The sequence below is a fragment of the Patagioenas fasciata genome, chromosome 13, assembly GCF_037038585.1.
Source record: "Patagioenas fasciata isolate bPatFas1 chromosome 13, bPatFas1.hap1, whole genome shotgun sequence".
Classification (NCBI taxonomy): domain Eukaryota; kingdom Metazoa; phylum Chordata; class Aves; order Columbiformes; family Columbidae; genus Patagioenas; species Patagioenas fasciata.
In genome coordinates, this window is record NC_092532.1 from 11,388,607 (window position 1) to 11,408,260 (window position 19,654).

Sequence of the window (19,654 nt, forward strand, 5' to 3'; positions counted from 1 at the left end):
CCACTGGAGACTTACAAGAGGTCAGATTTGGTCCTGGGTAAATTCTTTAGCTTTCCTAACCGCTTACAGCTCTGGAAGACACCAAGATTATAGCCTTGACAAGCCTACAAAATGTATTTTAAACGTATTTATTGAAATTGCTCTTTCTGTAATTCTGAGCCCTGTATACTTATGGAGTCATGAACTAAACTGCAAGCAACAAAAAAAAAATTACCACTGACTTCAATAAGGGCAGTATGAAATCAAAGGTTATTGGGGGTGTTGACTCTCTTGGCAGGGTTAAATGAAAAGCAATTTTAATAGCTCTGCAGTAACCTTTTAAAACCTCCTTAGAGACATCCTGCTGTGCATGAGGACGTGTTGGTTTGCTGTACTGTGGAACAGCTCTGGACTTTCCACATCCCTCTGTACGTCTGGACAGTGTCAGTGTCTTAACATATAATTCAATTTGTATCCCAAGAACCTGCCAAACCTGGTATAGCTGCGTCCTTCCAAACACCTGACATCCACTCTCACCTGTAACAACACCACCTACACCTCTATGGATAAATTTCAGATCCAAGTTAAAGGAAAAAATAATGTATGCTGCTATTAGAGTGTGAGCTTTTATTTTAAATGTGTATTTTCCTGGGAAAAAAACCCAAAATCCTCTTTTCATCTTTTGGATCATTGCAGAAAGAGAAGTCCATCATGCAGCCTGAGCTCATCAAATTTTCTTGAAGAACTGAAATTTTGAATGTTTCTACTTAAAGAAAGACAGGTTAAATTCCCTGCAATAGTTTGGGACGGAAGCAGGAGGATTTGTAGTGTTACCCACGGGAGGTAAATAGCACAAGAAAATCACTGTGAGTGCTTCTTTGTGTCCCTGGCATGTTTTAAAAACCTTCAGAAAGGGAACTGTTTGAGAAAGGCACTAGAAATGTTGGGATCTTAGCAAAGAACAGATGTATCTGGTGGAAATCCCCCCTCTCTGTCCTGTTCCCAGGTTTGGACAGGAATTTTCTGTCTGATTTGTCTCCTCCCCCTTTTTTCTTGTCCTCTTTATTTATCTTGCCTTGCCTGATTTTGCTTGCTTTTCCATGGTGAGGAAATAAAAGGGAGAAAAAGCTTTTCTAAGCATCAAAGTATATCACATCACAGTATTTGCCAGCAGAAATGGAGGCAAAAAGACTGAGCTGATACTTTTACATTGCTGCTTGCAAGAGGCAGAGTCAACATCCAGGGATCCACTGCACCATCTCCCTCCAGCGCTGGTGGGACATGTTGGGGGATGCTCCATGTAAGGTCCATCTCAGCACACAGGGAGAGGTTAGAGAAGCCAAAGAGCAGCCCTTGGGTTCTCTGTTGTGACAGATTTCTCTGCGCCTGGATGGTAAATATCCTATAATGTTGTATGATGGTGGAAAATTGTTGGGGGGCCAGATGGAGGCATCCTACTGGTGACATCCAAAGCACTAGGTGCCAGATGGAGAAGACTGGCTGCAAACACACCAGTGGAGTTAAAATGGAATTTAATTTCATCTAGGCAGTTATATCTGTGCAGATTATCCATGGAGGAAGCTGTTCTGGTGTAAGATGTGTGTAAAAATAGCACAGACAAGGTGAGTTTGCAAATGCAGCACAGGGTTGGCAGAGGTTGGGGAGAGAAGGTGGAGAAGCTGCAATGTGGTGATGTGGACTGGAGCCTGAACTGGTGCTAATTTCCCTTGTAAATTGGTCACAGCACATTAAGGCCAACTTTTATAGCAGTATCAGTAAAAATTTGCACATCCTTAACCAACAAGACTGGCACAAAATCACAAGTAGTCCAGACCTTAAATATTGCACTAATCCTTGTGTTCCATTCCATCCTTAAATGAAAAAAGAAAAGGAAAAAAAGATAAAAAAATTTTTTTCTTTTAAAAAAGGAGTGTCAGTTTATTTGGAAATGAGAACACAGAGCAAATAAACAATTAAATTATTCAGGTATCTGAAATCTGTACACAGCAGTCATATTTTATAGTAATGTGTCCCTTTGTAAATTACCTGTAAAAGGCAAATAAATATTTAAGAGATTCTCATATGAAAATTGCAAACAGGATTACAATGTGTCAAACATCAGTTTAAAAACACCAATTGGAGTTTTTATAGTAAGTTATAAGCCGGGCTTATAAGCAACCTTCTGGTCTCTATAAAAATGATTTGCCAGGTATTAAAATGACTATTTCATACAGATAAATAAACTTAACCTTTATTCACTACTTATAAGTGCATTGTTAATAGACAGTGTTATTGTACTATAGCAGAAATGTTGAATTTCTGACTTGCTCACTGAGAACACCCATAACCTGAGAGGAAAGGCAAAGTGTATCCCCTTGTTCTAAGTCTGATGTCACTCCAGCAAGTGTACAAAGGTTTGAAACTGAGGGACAAACCTCTTTGACACTCATTTTGCCTAGGAACAAAAAATTCACCAACAGCAATCTGCTAAGTAATCTGGTAATTTCTGTGTCAAGTCTTAGGACTGCAAAATTTGCAATACGGGGGAATATAGATTTCGGGTATTTATGCTAGGTCAGAACAAAGCTAATTGCAGACTGTAAGGATTTCTTTCCCCTGGAAACAATGGCCAAATACCATCGACTGCTGTGTTTTTGAGCAGATCTTCAGTGTTTTTGCCAAACCTGCATGGCAGCGCTTGCAGGGCTGTGGACAGGAGCTCACCCGTGTATTTCAGGGCAAATCTTTTGCCTCTCCCACACCCCCTCGTGATCTGGAAAGCAGTCCTAAGGGCACATACCACTGTTCTGAAGTCAAGCTTTATTATTTTTTTTTTAAAGGACAGGCTACTTGAGACCTCGTTTTCTTTTGAACTAGGGAGAGCCCATCTGCAAAGTAAAAAGATACCATATATCACCCTGCTAATAAGTTTCCTCAGCAGTTGCTAAAGTCAAGTGTTAGTCTTCAGCTGGAGTCTCATTAAAAAGAAATAAAATAAATAAATAGATACCATTGGCTAGGAGATGAGAAGTATCCTTTCAGCCACATTATAAACTTACCTCCCACCCCAAAAAAGAATTAATATTTCAAGTCATGCAGCAAAAGGATTTCAGGGCCCCATGTCGTGGAGGAGAGAAGGTTTGTAGGGGAATTTAGGTCTTTTTAGCCCCTGAGTAGAAAAATCTTTTATAGGCAATTCTACACAGCAAAGCAATTAACACCGTATTAACGTAATTGCTTTTCCTACAAATCTATCATGTGAAATAACATAAAGAAAACATTTTTATGATGAGCAGCCGCCTCCAGTTGAGTGAAATAGAAAGGTCACTGAAAGAATATTTTCTTGGAGATGTTGACACATTAATTTTTACAGGTTGGACACTGCTAAGAGGAAAAGATTGAAGCGTTTTTCCTTCAGAGGACCTTGCCACCATCTGATTTCTGATGTTAACCCAAACACAGTTTTGATCTCTCTGATATATTTTTTCTCTCCTCCATTTTCTTTGAGGGAAATCCAAGTTTTTAGTGCTGGGTTGTGAATTAGGACTCTGTTGTTATGTGAACTGCAGGGAAACCTATGGAAAGGCTTAGTGAAGGGTCATAAATCCCCTCCACGCCCATCTCAAAAAGTCCTCATCTTAACATCTTGTGCTTCATGGGCTCCCAAGGCACAGTCTGAAGCCCCTGGTTGTGGAGCACATTTCAGCACACCCGTTCAGCTGCCTCCAAGATGATGTGCTTGAGCTGGCCACCATTCCCAGCTCGCTTTCATTGCTGCTTTGCAACTGAGAAGAGAGTGTTTTAATTATTTTCATACATTTCCACTATAGATCTGGACAGGACTGAACTCATCTTGAAAAGAAGTTTGGAAAATGGGATTAATATACAATATATTAACATACCCTCTTGAGAAAAGGACCATGGTATCATCAGGAACTGAAGGTATTCAGAAATTCAGTTTTTGGTAGGGATCACTCCCGGAAACTATGTCCTATACGCGTATTTCTCCAAGCTATCATTTATTTTACAATGCAGATAACATTCCTGTGTTATCTCTGAGAAGAAACACAGAACATAACCCTTCCTGTGCCCTATGTCTGCAAAGTCCTCCCCAGGCTGCTTGGTCCCATGACTACCCTTACTGTTGCCAGACTTGTTTCAGGATAAACTATCTGCCTGTAAATTCAGGGCTGGAAATTTCTGGTCATTGCTCCATTTCAGTGGGACGCTTGCATCTTGCTTCCCAGGTGACCTCAGTATTAAGGATGGTGCAGTATGGAAGATGCTGTGTGATATGGAAAGGTCTCCTGAAGGTTTGGACTTGTTGACTCGAAAGAGCAGCAGATCCAAGGTGCTTGTCCATGGCTGAATTAGGGCTGTAATTAAAACACAACCTCCTGTGTAACACAGTGGCATAATTACAGCTTATAGTCGCAATTAGCTGTGGTTGATGATGTCAAATATATAACACGCATAAACTCCAGCAGTGACAGGAGGCATTTATAGCGGTTTGTTTAGCTTTGAAAATGGAAGATGTTGGGTAAAACCATCTCTTCCACCACGAGTGGAACAAAGCAATAAATAATGTGATGGAATGAGTGGAAAGCTGGTGGGACATGCCATCCGTTGTGTACTGGAACAGGGTGGGCTTTCCCTGGTAGTGGGTACTGAGCTTTCCGGGCAGGTGTTTGCATGAAAAGGGACTTGTTTGTGCGGGCAGCCTGGGGAACCCTCTGCTTGGCTTAACACAGGGGTTTCTTTCTGCCACAGACAGGTTTCCAACCTATGCCTCCATCTGTCACAGCTACTGCTGCAGGGGCCCAATCCGCTTCTGAAACTCTGATTCAGGTGGGGTGGACCCAACACTCAGGAACAGCCACAGCAGGGAGTAGGTAGAGCACCTCCCAACCCAAAAAGCCTGGAAATCACACCAAAAATAGCTACCCTTCATCGCTGTTGCCTCTATCTGACCTCTGAAATGTAACAGCCTTCACAGCAAATTGTTGGTGTTGAAGCGAGGAGCTTCCACATTCCAGGTGGGCTATGCCTTGGCAGAAAGGTGTCCTTTTATTCTGTTTTATAATTGGGAAGAGATTTAGTGTAGAGATGGGCTCTGTCCCCAAAGCCTCTGATGTGGCAAAGCTCATCCTCGATCTCCTCAGTGCCAAAACCTCCCAGCCTCAGGATGGGGAAGGTGAAGGACTATGGTTCCTCCCTGTTGGGTGGCTACAGAGGCAGAGAGTTTTCTCAGGGAAATAATATGTTTTTATTTTTCTCATTAAACGTCCGAGATTGCTCAGTGGCTTATTCTTATGGAGGTGACTGGTGAGAAAGGGTTAGTGGCACTGTTCCCCTTCTGGAGTACCCCAGATGGTCATGGGGTTGCACACGCATCAATAAACTTGTCTTCACACCTTTAATGCCTATTTATTTGAACAGGGACACAGCAATATAGGGGCATAAAAAAATAGCATCAGCTGTGCTGCTCTGTGCTGCATAGAAGGCCACCTAGGTCTTTTGGCAGGCTCCTCTTGCTGTTGGCTGAACCCTGAGGTCTCTGTTAATAGGATAGAACTGTTTATTATCTCATAGAGATCATTATAAATAGATGCTGTTAAAGATAATGCCACGTTGTAAATAAAGGCGCCATATGAAATCACAATATTTAACTAGCTGCTGTCGAGGCATTTCTTTGCAAGAGAAAATATTCAACAGCCAGCACTTTGCTGAGGCGAAACCATCCAAATCATCTTGGTGACAGATCCTTCATAAAAATACTTTCATTTATACAAGAAATAGTTTCTTGCATGTGTCTTTTTTGTCTAGTTCAGTGGATGTATTGATTTGAAACCCCTAGCCCATACAAAATCTCATTTTTAATCCCTACAAAACCTTCTAACAGAAAGTTTGTTCCTCAAATGAGAAAACTGAGACACGGAAGAAATAAACAGGTCATGTTGGCACCAGTTTTTTTACCAGGCTGCACATTAAGATTCAGATTTATTAGTCTGGAGACAAATGTCTCTTTGGGGAGAATGGAAACCAAATGTTGCTGGCATTTTAGGTATCACATTCACTGCAGAAAATACAAACTTAGCCAAAAATAGGAAATGTACCCCCAAAAAATTTGCTACTTCATTTACCTCAAAAGTGCCAGACTTCATCAAACTCCCAATGCAAATCCCCTCCTTTCCCCTGCCCAGTTCCTATGTAAGCAGAAACCAAAAATTACTTGCAAATTGTCCCTTCCCAAGTATCTGATGGCATCCCCCTTGGTACAGTTGCTGGCCTGGCTCGGCAGAAAGTTTGGTCCCAGGTAGCCCTTTGCTTGCCAAGGACATGAACATGATGGTTCAGCATCACAGGGAGGCCTCAGGGCTGAGATGGGGTGAGGATTTGTCCAAGTTGTGCAATTCCCACCACAGGGTTCACTGAGAGATGACAATTGCTCCAGGAAGTCTGATAGCACAGAGAGGCTGGGGATTGGGCAGGGGGGAGGGAAGATTAACTCTTGCATCACCTGAATCAGCCCTAGAAACCTCTTTTGGGTTCAAGAGAAGATGAAAGTGCATTTGCAGTCAGAGGATTAATTTTTGACTTCAGCAGTGCCTTGTTTTGCAATGAAGGATGTGCACCAGTAAAATTCCTAAGAAAATACTGGAGACTGCTCTCCCGGCCTGGGTTGTTCGTAGTTTTGGTGCACATTGCATGGAGAAGGGGGGTTGATCAGTACCTGTGTTCTATATCAAGAAAATTTCTATGGCAAAAGAATAGAGCAAAGCCACCATATAAAACTGCTCTGTTACTCTTTGAAGTGTAGGTAGGTAGGTAGGACATACCTCAAATGTTTATCTTTGCCAAGTGATTCCCATATCAACATCTGCAGAGACTAAAATCCCCAGCTCATGTTCTCTGAGCTGTCAAGGCAGCCCTCAGCATCAGGATGAAGTTATAATTATGCAGGATGAAGGATTTCACTTAGCAGATCCTAGAGGAAGCCTGACTTGGGCAGAAGTAACAATGTAAGTCAACCATGGCAAAAGGTCTGATTGCTATTTCCCTTCCAGAGAATGGGACTAATCATCTGGGCAGGGAGAAACACTTATTGTCCTGAGATAGCCTGCAGCTTTTCCCTGTAAAACACCAACCCCAACGAGAACTGGCAGATGTTTCATGTAAATCTGCCATAGGACAGAAATGTCCAGAAGGTCAGATGACCAGATGTACAGATAGTGATGGGGAGATGGAGGAAACTGCCTTTCCCCTGGAGGAGTACCAGGAAGGAGTTTTCATTAGTACTTTGGATGCAGGAAATGCAAAGCCTGAGGGTTATTAATAGAAATGGTCTCTTACATGGATGCTGGAGAAGAATGGGCCTCCAGGAATGAGGAAATTACAAATCATTATAGATCCACAGAGGCTGTTTCACTCATGCTGCAAGAAATGCGTGCCCATGTCCTTCTACCAGGAGTAACAAAGCAGGCTGCTGGCATTCAGGTCACTTTGTAAACCCCTTGCATTGCATGATGTCCAGGAAAGAAGGAGAAGGTGCAATTTGGCCATGGAATTTATCATTAGAGCATTTATCCAGGGCCTGTAAGGCTGATTAGGGTTAACACAGACAGAGTCTTCAAGAAAGACAGCTGGCTGTGGGGAGTGAAGAGAGTGTCCCGAACATGGGATGTGAATTTGGGGAAAGTAAAGGATGTTTTTTCAAGAATCATCTTGGGTGCCATGGTCTTGCTGACCCACAGTGCTGGCTGAATTCGGGCACTGACTGTGAAAGGAATGTAGTAAGGGTTCAGGCTGGACATGAGGAAGAAATTTTTTACAATGAGGGTGGTGAGAGCCTGTCCCAGGTTGCCCAGAGAAGTGGTGGATGAACCATCCCTGGAGACATCCCAGGCCAGGATGGACAGGGGTTTAAGCAACCTGGGCTGGTGAAGATGTCCCTGCTCATGGCAGGGGTGGCACTGGATGAGCTTGGAAGATTCCTTCCAACCCAAATTGTCCTGTGATTCTATGAAAACTGAATAAAAGCTTCTGCTTTGTCACAAGCCCCCTTGTAATTGCTGGGGCTGTGGTGAAGAAGAGACAAAAGCACTTTTGGCTGCAGTCACTGTAACCATTTATTCTGGGGACTTGTGTAAACCATATAGTGTCTGATTCTAGGTTTCACTTCATATAGAGATGTGAGAATAAATGCATTACACATAGATAGATGATGAATAGAGGAGTCACCACGTACGATCAGTATCACCCCGTAAAGATCCTGAATCTGTATATATCTGTATCAAAACAAAAAAGAAAAGCCAAGAGAGTATTTTACCTTAAAAATTTGCATAAGGCACTAGAGCATCCCTATGACTTGTCTTTTAGTCCTGCAGGGAGTACTGTGTGCCTCCTCCCAGCTGCAAATTAATATTTATGTTCTTTATCATCCCAGAGATTTACACTTTTTCTTACTTTCCTAGTCTGTGAAATGAAGATAATATTTAGCTACTGTGCAGATTAATGTTAGGCTTCTGCAGAGATGTAAAACACTCTGCTAGTACTACGTAATTACATGATTATGGTCCCATAATAACACAGGCAAACCTATTTCATTTGAGTGTTGGCAAGGGTAACATCCCACTGTATGCAAAAGTTTATTCATTTTCTTTCCAGTCCGCTAAAATAGCAAAATAACTCTACCTATTCCCTGTGGCAGTAGCATTTATGATAGTTAAAAATAGCAAAGCAAAATTAGTTCAAAATAATGAAAACAGACTATTATATTGTCATGCTACCTACATTGCGGTTGCTGAATAACTGGCATTGAGGAAGACAGAAAGGAAAAACATAAAGAAATTGTTTGACACTGCCAATAGAATGCAACAAATATTAACAGTCTTTTTGGGCAAAGTTTCTGTTTTCCATTATTCTGTGTACAGCAGTTGTTTCAGACGCCTTAGTTCATCTGGTCAGAGAAAATGAGGAATTTCATGTCATTCCCAGCTATGTCACCATCTGCATTTGTCACCTGCCCATTGCTTCGCAGAGCTGAGTTCACCCAAGCTACAATCACATGAGTGTCTAAAGGAGGAGGAACACGATGGGGATAGAGATGTCTGCTCTCTTCCAGGGGTGGGTGCACATCTAGGTGGTGGGTGGACACCAGTCTGCCCCATCACCATCCTGTCAACTAGTCTGTGGTTCATCCCAAGTCCCATCTAAGGTGGAAAAAACTGTGCAAAATGGAAAAATCTGAAGGACAGTTTTGCTAAAGCTGATTAATAGAGGGCATCTTCCAGCTGGCTGCTGTGGTTACCTTCACAAACACTCCTCTGTGTCCCGAGGAGAAAATGATGACTCACAGAGAATAAAACAGATTTCTCCCTGCTGGAACCAAGGATCTTCCAGTTAGGAAATTATTTTGGGAAACCAGGGACTTTCGTGTGGAGGTTGTGATACCGATGGGAGTCACCTGTGGAAATCCATCACAGGCCACTGAGGGGTGGGGAATCCTTTCTCTGGAGGTGTTTGTCACTTAACATCTGATGTTCCTCAAGCTGAAGCAAGATCTGTTGGACTTCACAGAAGTCTGTACACTGAGGGCCGCTGTGGTTTCACCTGACAGAGTTGTGGTTGTGTGTCGCTGAAACGTACCTTCAAAATCTGAGCATCTTGCATACACATTCTTCCTGGGGAACAAAAAAATGGAGAGTGGAGAAATATGGTAGATTTTAGGAAAAAAAGACTGAGTATTTTTCCATCTTGGCCTGGCCTTGTTCAGAATGTGTGATTTTACTGGCCTATGCCAAGGGCTCATTTTTTGGGGGTTATTTTTGTTTATATAAAGGAATATATTTCACTGTCAATATTGGAGAAGAAAATCAGTTGCTGAGCATTATATCCTCTTTTTATTGCTTTCTGTTTCTCAACAGGAGAACACAGAAGTTTCTACGGGAAGTCACAACCACTCTCATGCCAACAGCCATCTTTCTTTTTCTCCTTCCTTAGGGGTTTTCAGCTTTTCTCACTGTCTTCAACAGCTCAGTGACATCAGAGCTGAAAAAAGCCTTTAACCTCTTCCTCTGGTGGTATGATTGAAGGATGCTCCATTCGAAGAGGCATCGCCAATCACGCCTCTTCGGTAGCTGATTGACATGGGCATTGTCAGCTCCCAGCTGGCCATGGATGGACAAGCACCTGAATTCACCTGCGATCGAGGAACATGCATCGCTTGACAGCCTAAGCCCCATTAGCAGAGGAAGGGTCATTAAAGAAGCAAACTACTGGCTTGTTCTTGCCATGAGCGTGTTCTGCATGGTCCAACTAAAACAAATGTCTGAATTGACATTCCAAGCATAATAAAGAGGTTTCCATATCCGTTGCACTTTCATTGCACAACACCCTTCAATAGAAGTGTTCAGCTAATGGAAAACCAAAATCGCTCAGAAAAAAAAAAAAAAAAAAAAAGAAGAAAATTGACCATTTTTTCAACATCCTCTCTGCTTTCAGATGAGAAAGGAAAGGGGGATGTAGAGAAGAATGCAAAGAGCAAACATCTTGAAATGCCAACAAGAGCCTTTTGGAAGCTGATTAGAACCATTTGTGTGTGGTCAACAAAAAAAAGAAATTGGAGTTAGCAGAAAATGGAAGGGAGACAACCTCTGCTCTGTTCTGAGTCACAGAACAGATGCCAGCGTTTCTTCTGACTTTACAACTTTTTCTTGGCCTATCCGGGTGAAAGACTGATTAAAAATGGGGGCTGTGAATGCTTGCTGAAAAACCTCCCAGATTGTAATCCTAGCACAAGGGCAAACAGAGACTTGTAGTAAATTATTCCTGGTTGTCTGGATCACTTATCAAATACAGTGAGCAAAGACACCCAGCCATGGCTGTAGGAAATCACACACGTCCAGTCGCCTGTTCCTTGCAAGAGGCTTTTGCCTTATATTCAGTGGGAAACAGGGAGCAGAAAACAGACTATCTGCATTACAGATGAAGGGGAAGGAAAAAAAAAAGAACAAGATTTTCTGTAAAAAAACATAGACATGGATGGAAAGAGATTTATCTACTCCAAAACCATTTTTCCTTCAGTGGTGTCTTAGGTAAAATGAAATAAACCAAGAGGATTGAATTTCACTGGGAGAATGACTGTGAGGTCTGCTGTGCAAGCCAGATTTTCCAACCATACATTTAAAAGCGGTTACTCAAGTTTGCGCAAAAAAAAAAAAAAAAAAAGAAAAAAACACAACACTTACCCAATTTCCAAGCAGTCTGTGAATCGCGAGGTTCAGAGATGCAGACACAGAACAATTATTTACAACTCACACGGAGATCTTTCTGAAGGACAATCATATCAGGACTTTTTTTGTAGCCTTCTTGACCTCTCCAGCGGGATTTTGTGTTGTACTGTGTTTTATTTTTCAATATCAGGGGCTTTAGTGAACATAAAATTCCTTTTCCCCCGAATGCTCCCAAGAAAAATGGGCAGCCAACGTGAGCTGCCAAAGGTCTGGTAGGTGCAACAGCCATGAGCATTTTGAATTACTGGAGTGCCAGTTAATCAAAGGCAGCTCAAGCTGGAAATATCGTGCTCATGGTAAATTTAGCATCCATTATACCCACTAGTAAAACCAACAGCAGCTGAAAACACTAGAGAGTGAAACTTAAACTCCAGAAATCAAGGAATTTCATTCAAGAGGAGTGTCCTTTGTGAATGCAAGAGGGTGAAGATTTGGAAAGGGTAAAACCAGAGAGCTCCAGGGACACTGATTTAGAGGCTGAGAGACCCAATAAACATGGATAAAGGAAGAGCCTTTCTTCTGTGGTTGGTTTTTACAGGATTAAAGGAGAAAATTAGTTTGCTACAACTTCAACTAAAAGAAGAAAAATGAGAGGTTTGGACTCAAGGGCTGGTGATAACGAAGTGGCTGAGAATTAATACTGATCCAAGAGTCAGACTTTATCCATGAGGTTTGCTAAGTTTTCACTAGCAGTTGTTACCAGTAATTCAGTCACACTGCCTCAGTATTGAGCCAAAATGCAGTTCTTAAATCCCTGATGGTGGGTTTGATCTTTGAGACCTTATTAAAATCAAAAAACTGGCTTCCATTTTGATCTGGCATAACAACTTTCCTTGTAGCACCTGTGTCTCTATATGGACCGATCAAAAAATTGCATTATTTTTCCAGTTGAATGCTTTTTACTAGCAAACCTGGTTTCTATATTTAACCTGACTTTCAGCAGCATCGCCATAGATTCTGTTTTTGTACTGAATGTTTGTAGGTTTTTGGCATGTCATAATCTCTTGGCATGCCCTGATGCTTCTAAATGGTGCTACTATAAATCACTCTGTAGCCTTTTTAATCCAAAAGACTTTATGACTTGATCTGAAATAACGCGGTTGCTCAAACTATCCCATGGTGTTGCAATGGTATAAAGCAGAGAGAGAAGGAAACCCCGAATTTGAGGAAGGGATCTCAGAGCCTGTAGGTAGCTCTGTTGTAGGAAATGCTGTCCCAAAATACGAGATAAGTTACTTGGAAAACTTACTTACCCTCTAAGATCCATCATACAGTCAAACTCCTCTAATATCTTGCAACTTGATTCCCGAACTGCTTTAAAAGTTATGATAGCATTTGACATTCATCTGCTATGAGCAGAAATCCAGCAAGGAGAAGTTATCAATGTAGTGGAATCTATTACTAATGCCTTTCTTTATTTTAACACTCTTTAAAGCTTACCCCAAATGCCAGGGTGGTGAGGCTGGGGATATGCTCATCAGGCATCCTTATTTAACTAATTGGCATAACTTCATATGTTTATCCACTTTTTTTACCTTTATTTTTTCAATTTCTACCATGGCAAAACAGTAATAACTTGATCATTCTCCAGCACAGCATCTTTATTTTTAACCAGAAGCATGGGTAAAGCCTTTTATTTGTGGAAGGGTCCCCTGTGTCTGACTCATACCTGGAAATGCATTAGACGGGAGGAAGGAGAGGACTGTCCACCACCAGTGCATGGCCCACCAGCAGGTCCAACCCATGACAAACCCGTGCAAACCATCACTGATACTGATTTATTTCAGCACACAGGGGGAGCTTGGCATCAGTATGTGTTACTGAAAGAGAGGTGGGGCAGGTTTGCAAAATAATTGCCCCTTGCATATACATATGTTAAAGGGGGCTGGGGGAAAAAAACACGAAACATGAAACAAAAAACCCAAAAAACAAACAAAACCCCACAAAACAAACAAAAAACCAAACCAATGAACCAACCAAGCAAAAAAGGATACACACAGGACATTGGCTTTTTTGAGTTTTCTCTATAATTTCCAGCTGCCTAGATGTTAATGAGGTCTTTATAAATTTGCTCATGTCTCCTCTGCCCAAAAGAGCTGTTGTGAAGTTATGCTGTTGCAGGATTACCTTAGCTAATATTGAGGGGGTTTTTTGTTTGGTTTGTTTTTTGTTTGGTTGTTTGGGGTTTTGTTGATTTTTTGGTTGGTTGGTTGGTGTGGTTTGTTTTGTTGTTGTTGTTGGTTGGTTGGTTGGTTTTGGTTTTTTGTGGTTTTTTTTTGTCTGAGGTTGCCTTTAAGTTAGTGCCAGGTACCTTCTCCAGGCTCAGCTGACAACTTGCTCTCAGGAAGCAGGCAATAGACCTACTCTCTTTTTTTAATATTTTCTGACAAAAGAAATTGCTTTTGTCTCCAAGGAAGTAACTTTATTTTTATGATCCTAGTGGGGAACACTAAAGCTTCAGAAATTTTATTTTTGTGATGTTATTTTTATGGAGAAATTTTGTCTGTTTTTCCAGCTTTAATCAAGCTGCAGTAATACTCTAACAACCAAGGACCTTTACAACAGAGATTTTCTTTTTCCCCAAGATTTTATTTTTGCTGCTAGGGAAGTCGGGAAAGAATTCAGCTGTATCTCTTCATCTTCACTGGAAGGAAAGGAATTAGACAGATATATTACAATTCTTATCTCATTCCCTGTGTCTCGCACGGATGCGATTGGAAGGAAATTTCAGTTCAGGGAACATGCTAAAAGTTAAAGGAGGAAAAATGTGCTCAGGGGATGGAGATGAGATGGTGTTTCTGCTGGTGAGAGTTTGGCTGCAGAGAGGTAAAAGCCCAGGGCTGCAGCAGAAATAACTTCAAATTAGTGCTCTCCTTATGTGAAAACGAAAGAAGGAGCTGCCACCTCCGCTCCTTCCTCTTCTTCAGTTAAAAAAGAAATTTGCTCTCTCTTCCTAACTCACCAAGAGTGCAAAGCGATGACTCTCAGCAAATAAAACTAGTGAAAACATTTACTTCCTTTCAAATACTGCTGATAGGCTCACCTTTTGTAATGAACCCAAGCAACATCCTGTTCTCTTTCAGTCCTTGGCTACAAAATTTGGCTACTATTAAATGGACATTTATGAAGCTTGCAGTGATACCGGAAAACACGTTTTGTTCCCCGTCTTAATTGTGTATCATAAAAACCTTCCAAACTTGTACATCTAAATTAAGCCTGATATCAAAAAGGAAAATATTGGTGTGCTTTAGGACTGTGGCTTTTATTCTGCCTGCCAGCTCAGAAACACCCCAATCTATAGCAATACCCTCCAAACAGCACAGTGTGTCCTATACACCCAGTTTGGTCTCCTAAGGACAGATATACTAATTTTTTTTGCTGTCTTCTCTGAAAAGAAAAAAGATATTTTTCTAAGAGATATTAAAGTCAAGCCTCTGAAGTGTTTTGTTAACTTGCTGAGAATTCAAGAAACCTCATTATTGTTGAGGGGGGAGTCACAGATATAAACTGTAGAACTATGCAGGTGTTTGAATAATTACAGACAGGGGTTTCCAAATACTCATCCTTTTAAATACTCTATCACTTCTTATTCTTCATATTGCATGTTTCAGAGAAATTATTCTGGAAGAGAATGAGAAGGAGGTGAAGAAGTGGTAGAAATCAGGACATCTTCATGTCTAAAGAATTTATATGTTCTTATCTATGGGAAAGATGCCTTTTATGTGACTTATCTTTTCTTACGTGAGTTCTATGCCGTCATGTAGAAATAGAATGGAAAATTTGGAATTTCTGCAATGAAGATGGGCAGTTTTCACAGATGAGTTTTGGTGCTCAGCAACAGTGAACCTGAAGAAGACCCTTTTGTTTCCAGCCAAGCTGCCCACAGGGATGAGCAAGGGTTCAGAAGCAGAAAGGGCAGGATCACCTTCCCCTGACCTTGTCATCTTGTTAAAAGGTGGATCTATATTCAGCCCCCCCTGTTGACTCTTTCAGGTCTCAGCTTTCCATCTCTGGCAGGAACTGGTACCGATGCCAACTTTTGCACCGACAAAGATTTGAGCTGACACTCTCAGTGACACTTTTTCAATAAATTTGACACCAGACACCAGAAATATTTGCCTTGAGGTGAGACCGCTCTCCATCCTACAAACACAGCTAGATCTCTTTTAAAACTGTCTCAACTCCCACGTCGCTGCAACTTCTTTTGCAGTAATAATACTTCCCTACAAGGGGAAATCCAGCAAGCGAGATCTGCTTGCGGTGCGTTGTCAGCCGGCAATGGCACTCGGGAGAGTGTGTCAGCATTTCTGTGTTTATAAGCCACCTGATGTAATGGTAATAAGATGCTAACATGAAAGTCCACCTCCAACATCTGCCAGCTGCTGGCTGCTCTATCCTTTTTTTGGTACAGGAGTTTTAACAAGATGTTTCTGGTCTGTAATCAATGTAAACTTCCCATACAAAATCTGGTGGAATGTCCTAATTTCTGAATAAAACACTCAGTGCTTCATTTTCTATCTAAGCATAATGTGGCCCTGCTTTAGCTACGGCTCTGGAAGCGAAAGCAGTTTCTAATCTTCTTTTGTCATCTAACATTTTTTAAAACAGGATGGAGCTGGCAGGTAAGATATCAAAGAGAGACCAGCCAACACAGCTGGAGTATCTTGGAACTAAAATGCATCTCACAGCCTTATCGACATCAGCAGAATCTCAGACTGAGTCCTGTGGATACATACCCATAAGCTTTGGTTTAGGTATTTCTAATGCCAGAAAACTCTCAGCCTCAGTGGAACTGGAGCTTATGGCAAAAGTTATTCACATGCATAAATAATTACAAATGAGACCCTCAGAGTCTTTGCAGATGATGTTTTTTAGTATTGTCGTCACTGTCAATAAATGAAGCAATAATTAAAGAGCATTAAAATATGTATTATTTCTGCACTATATTTAGGCTTGACTATGGCACTTCTGCGTAATTTTACTGGGAGACACACTAGCTGTTTGATGGAGTTGGATATTTGATGGCATAGCCCAGCCTGACCTCTTGGTGTTTGAAGCTGTGCAAGGGTGAGATGTGAGCAAGACACCTGTGAGGAAAAAGCTGACAAATTCACCAGTAATTTAGAAATTAAATCATTGGCATGTCAGGAATACCAGGTTAATCTAAACCACAAGGATATATTTGCATTTGATACTTGCAGGCTTTTGTCATGAAGATAGACAGTCAAGAGCGTGTGCCCAAAAGCCTCAGCTGCCCACAGTGTGATACCCTGAAGCTTCCCTTGGGAATCAGGGTTGTTCCCTGTGCCAGTTACAAATCCCATGAAACCTCCAGAAATGGTCAAGTCCATGCTGTGCTCCACCTCCCTGTTGGTCTCATCTTGTGCTTGACAAATTCAGGCAGGTTTCTGGAAGCAGGTTTGCTTTTGAGCCTCCTCCCAGGGCTCAGAGAGGTCTCTCCCAGTTCAGAGGACAAAGGCATAGAAACCCTTTGAGGGCTACCAGAGTCCCTAGCAGGGATACTCTCCCAAAATGATCACAAAATGGACTTCTTTCTCCTGGGTCTCAAGCAAAACAAGTTGATGTAGCAATATTGTCCCTTCCTTTGACTTGAACCTGGGCCTCCCAGCTGCAAATTCAATAGAAAGTGCCTGCTTTCTATTGAAAGCTGCTTAATTGGCTGCTGTTCTTGCTCCTCCAGCTGAATTTGCATTAAAGAAAGACCTGCGATCTTTGGCATTCCCCATGCAAAACTCCATATTTAGCATATAGAGCTGGCAGTTCTCTTAACGCCCACATCTGTCTCTGCTCGCCACAGCTGATTTATGTTCAATATCTCAAAGGCACACGGTGCCAGTCCCACGTTGAGCTCTGGATTGTGGTGGTCCGTCTGTATTTGTTGAAATTGGGCCCAAAGAAGCTGGCTTGGAGCAGAGACTGCGAGGAATGCGAGCCAGTGGCCGTCCAGACGGCTCCGTCAGCAAGCTCAGGAAACTGGCTGAAAAATACTGGGAAGAGGCCCAGATTTCAAACAACCTGTGGAGCTCTCATGAGAACACGCTGTTTTAAAACAGAAAGTTGAGTGATCGTCTTAATTACAGATTTTAACAAATAAATAAATAAATAAAAAGGGGAAATTTAATGATGTCCCTGCCCCTTGCAGAACTCAAGGCGTGTTCCCCAAATAGTGGTCATCGAACAAGTTGCTTTTGTCCTCTTGCATGGAGATCTTGTTTTCATGCCCTGCATTATACAATTTTTCTTCCCAGGCAAGAGATAAAGATCAGGACACTCTTGGGGTCCCATAGCTATGGGTTGACCCATAACTCTTTACAGCAACGCTGCCCATATAGAGAAATCTTTGGCTAAGGGGTTGGCATTGGTGGGTTTGTGCAGGCGATCTGCTGCCATCTCCCATTAGTTACCTCAGAGGTAATGGTGGGTTTTGCTTTTTAAGGCTGTCATCCTGTAAAACAGAAAGGCATCAGCCCAAAAGCTTCACATCCAAAGGACGGTTTTATCTCCCAAACTAATGAGCTCTGTGGTCTTATACCAGGGATGGGTTACCTGAGAGCACAGATATGATTCTACTAAGCACTTGCTTTGGGGCTCAATATTGGAGTAATGAGATTAAATCTGAGAGTCTGAGTTGTTTTCTAGATGATCTAATGGTCCCTCTTGGTCCTAAATTTTATGAATTTAGGCCCTGGATGGAATGTGGCGTATTGAGCTGGTCAGTGTCTAGCCTGAGAGAATGAATTACAGTTTTAATCATGAAGAGGCACCTTCTACCCTGTCTGCAAATTTAAAATAGCAGTTAGATGCTTTCTCTTGAGAAATCCTCACTGAGTTTTTTCTTTTTTATTTATTGGTCATGTGATCAGGTCAGCATATCTGGAACTTGGGAAATCGCAGAGATTTAATATTGGGCTGTGATTCATTATATCTGTGCATTCAGGTCTATATATGTTGGGACACGGTTTCATTGGTTTTTCAAGTCAGGAAGTTACCATCCAGTATCCTGCCTTGTACAGAGCTTGCAAAGAAAAATCGGTTAAAACTGTATTCCTGGGATTTTATTGCTAGTTCACTTCATTTTAAGACATTTTTTCTCAATTAATAAGTACTCAGAAGATGAATTTTAAAACATTGAAAGGGACTGCTCATAAAATGCAAATTAGGAAAAACCAAAGGCAAACTTGGTAAGAGTAAACTATTTTATTTAATTTGAAAATATTTCATATGAATGGAAAGAGATTTTTTCCTGTGTTTAAAATTGATCTTCTCTTTATTATTCCACATGTCAGTGCTCTAAAAACTGTTCTGAAAGTCAGTGATGACATTAGGAAGAGGAATAAACAGAGAAAAACACATTAAAAGTAAGCTCTTGATAGTGACTCAAGTTAAATAGGATAAAGCCTTCCTTGTAATATTTGTTAGAGACTAAAATTATGTGTCTCTGTAAAACTAACTATTGCTGTGTTTCACAAAGATTATCTGTTAAATATATGCTTCTTTTGGTCAGCAGCTTGGTGGCAATGATTTATGCTAACTGGCCTAGGAACTGTGAAAATTAATTTATGGCTCAGTCCTGATTCTCTGTTGAAAGTGTCTGTTTGAAAGGCAGGGTTGGGTGGGAAGTAGAGGACTTCAGGAGTTTCAAGTGGAATGGAAACCCAGCGTAATAGAGCACCAGATCATTTAATATCTATATTTAGTACCTCCTGATCCCCAAAGGCTGTTATATGGACAGCTATTAAATGCTGGCCTTGATGGAGAATTCTGCACAATTTAATAAGCTCTGGACAAAGCCTCAGATTACTGGTCCAGAAATAAGGAACTGCAAAGAACTTCTGGGGTCTGTTTCCTCTTTTTAATTACTTTGCTCCTTACTCTGCTACTTCTGCAGGAAGTTTGTTCCACAGACTCTTGCTGCCAATGGAATAGACTTTATCTACAGAGACCACCAAATTCAGCAAAGTAGACGTTTTGGGATCACTTCTTTTTCCTCTAAACCCATAAATGCCTTTCTGGCCAGCATGTGCTGTCTATGCCAACATTGTTCTTTATCCAGAGAGTTCTCCCTCCTCTCTGACATGCTTCCCTGGATGCAATCTCAAGGGACAGTTGTGTCCCAGCTCCATCTCCACTTTGCGAAGCTAAAGAGAGCAAGGTCCCTGTTCCACCAAACATCCTCATAACTTCCCACTGCATCCATTCAAATCCAGATCAGATGACGGAAGGCATGCGGCATTCCAAGTGAGGACCAGTATCTTCCACCATCACACCCCTATTTTCCTCTTCTCAATGTGATTATTAGTGTTTTACCTGCCTCTTTCAAAAGCAAGTCACACTGGCAGTTGGTTATCTTACCGAGAATG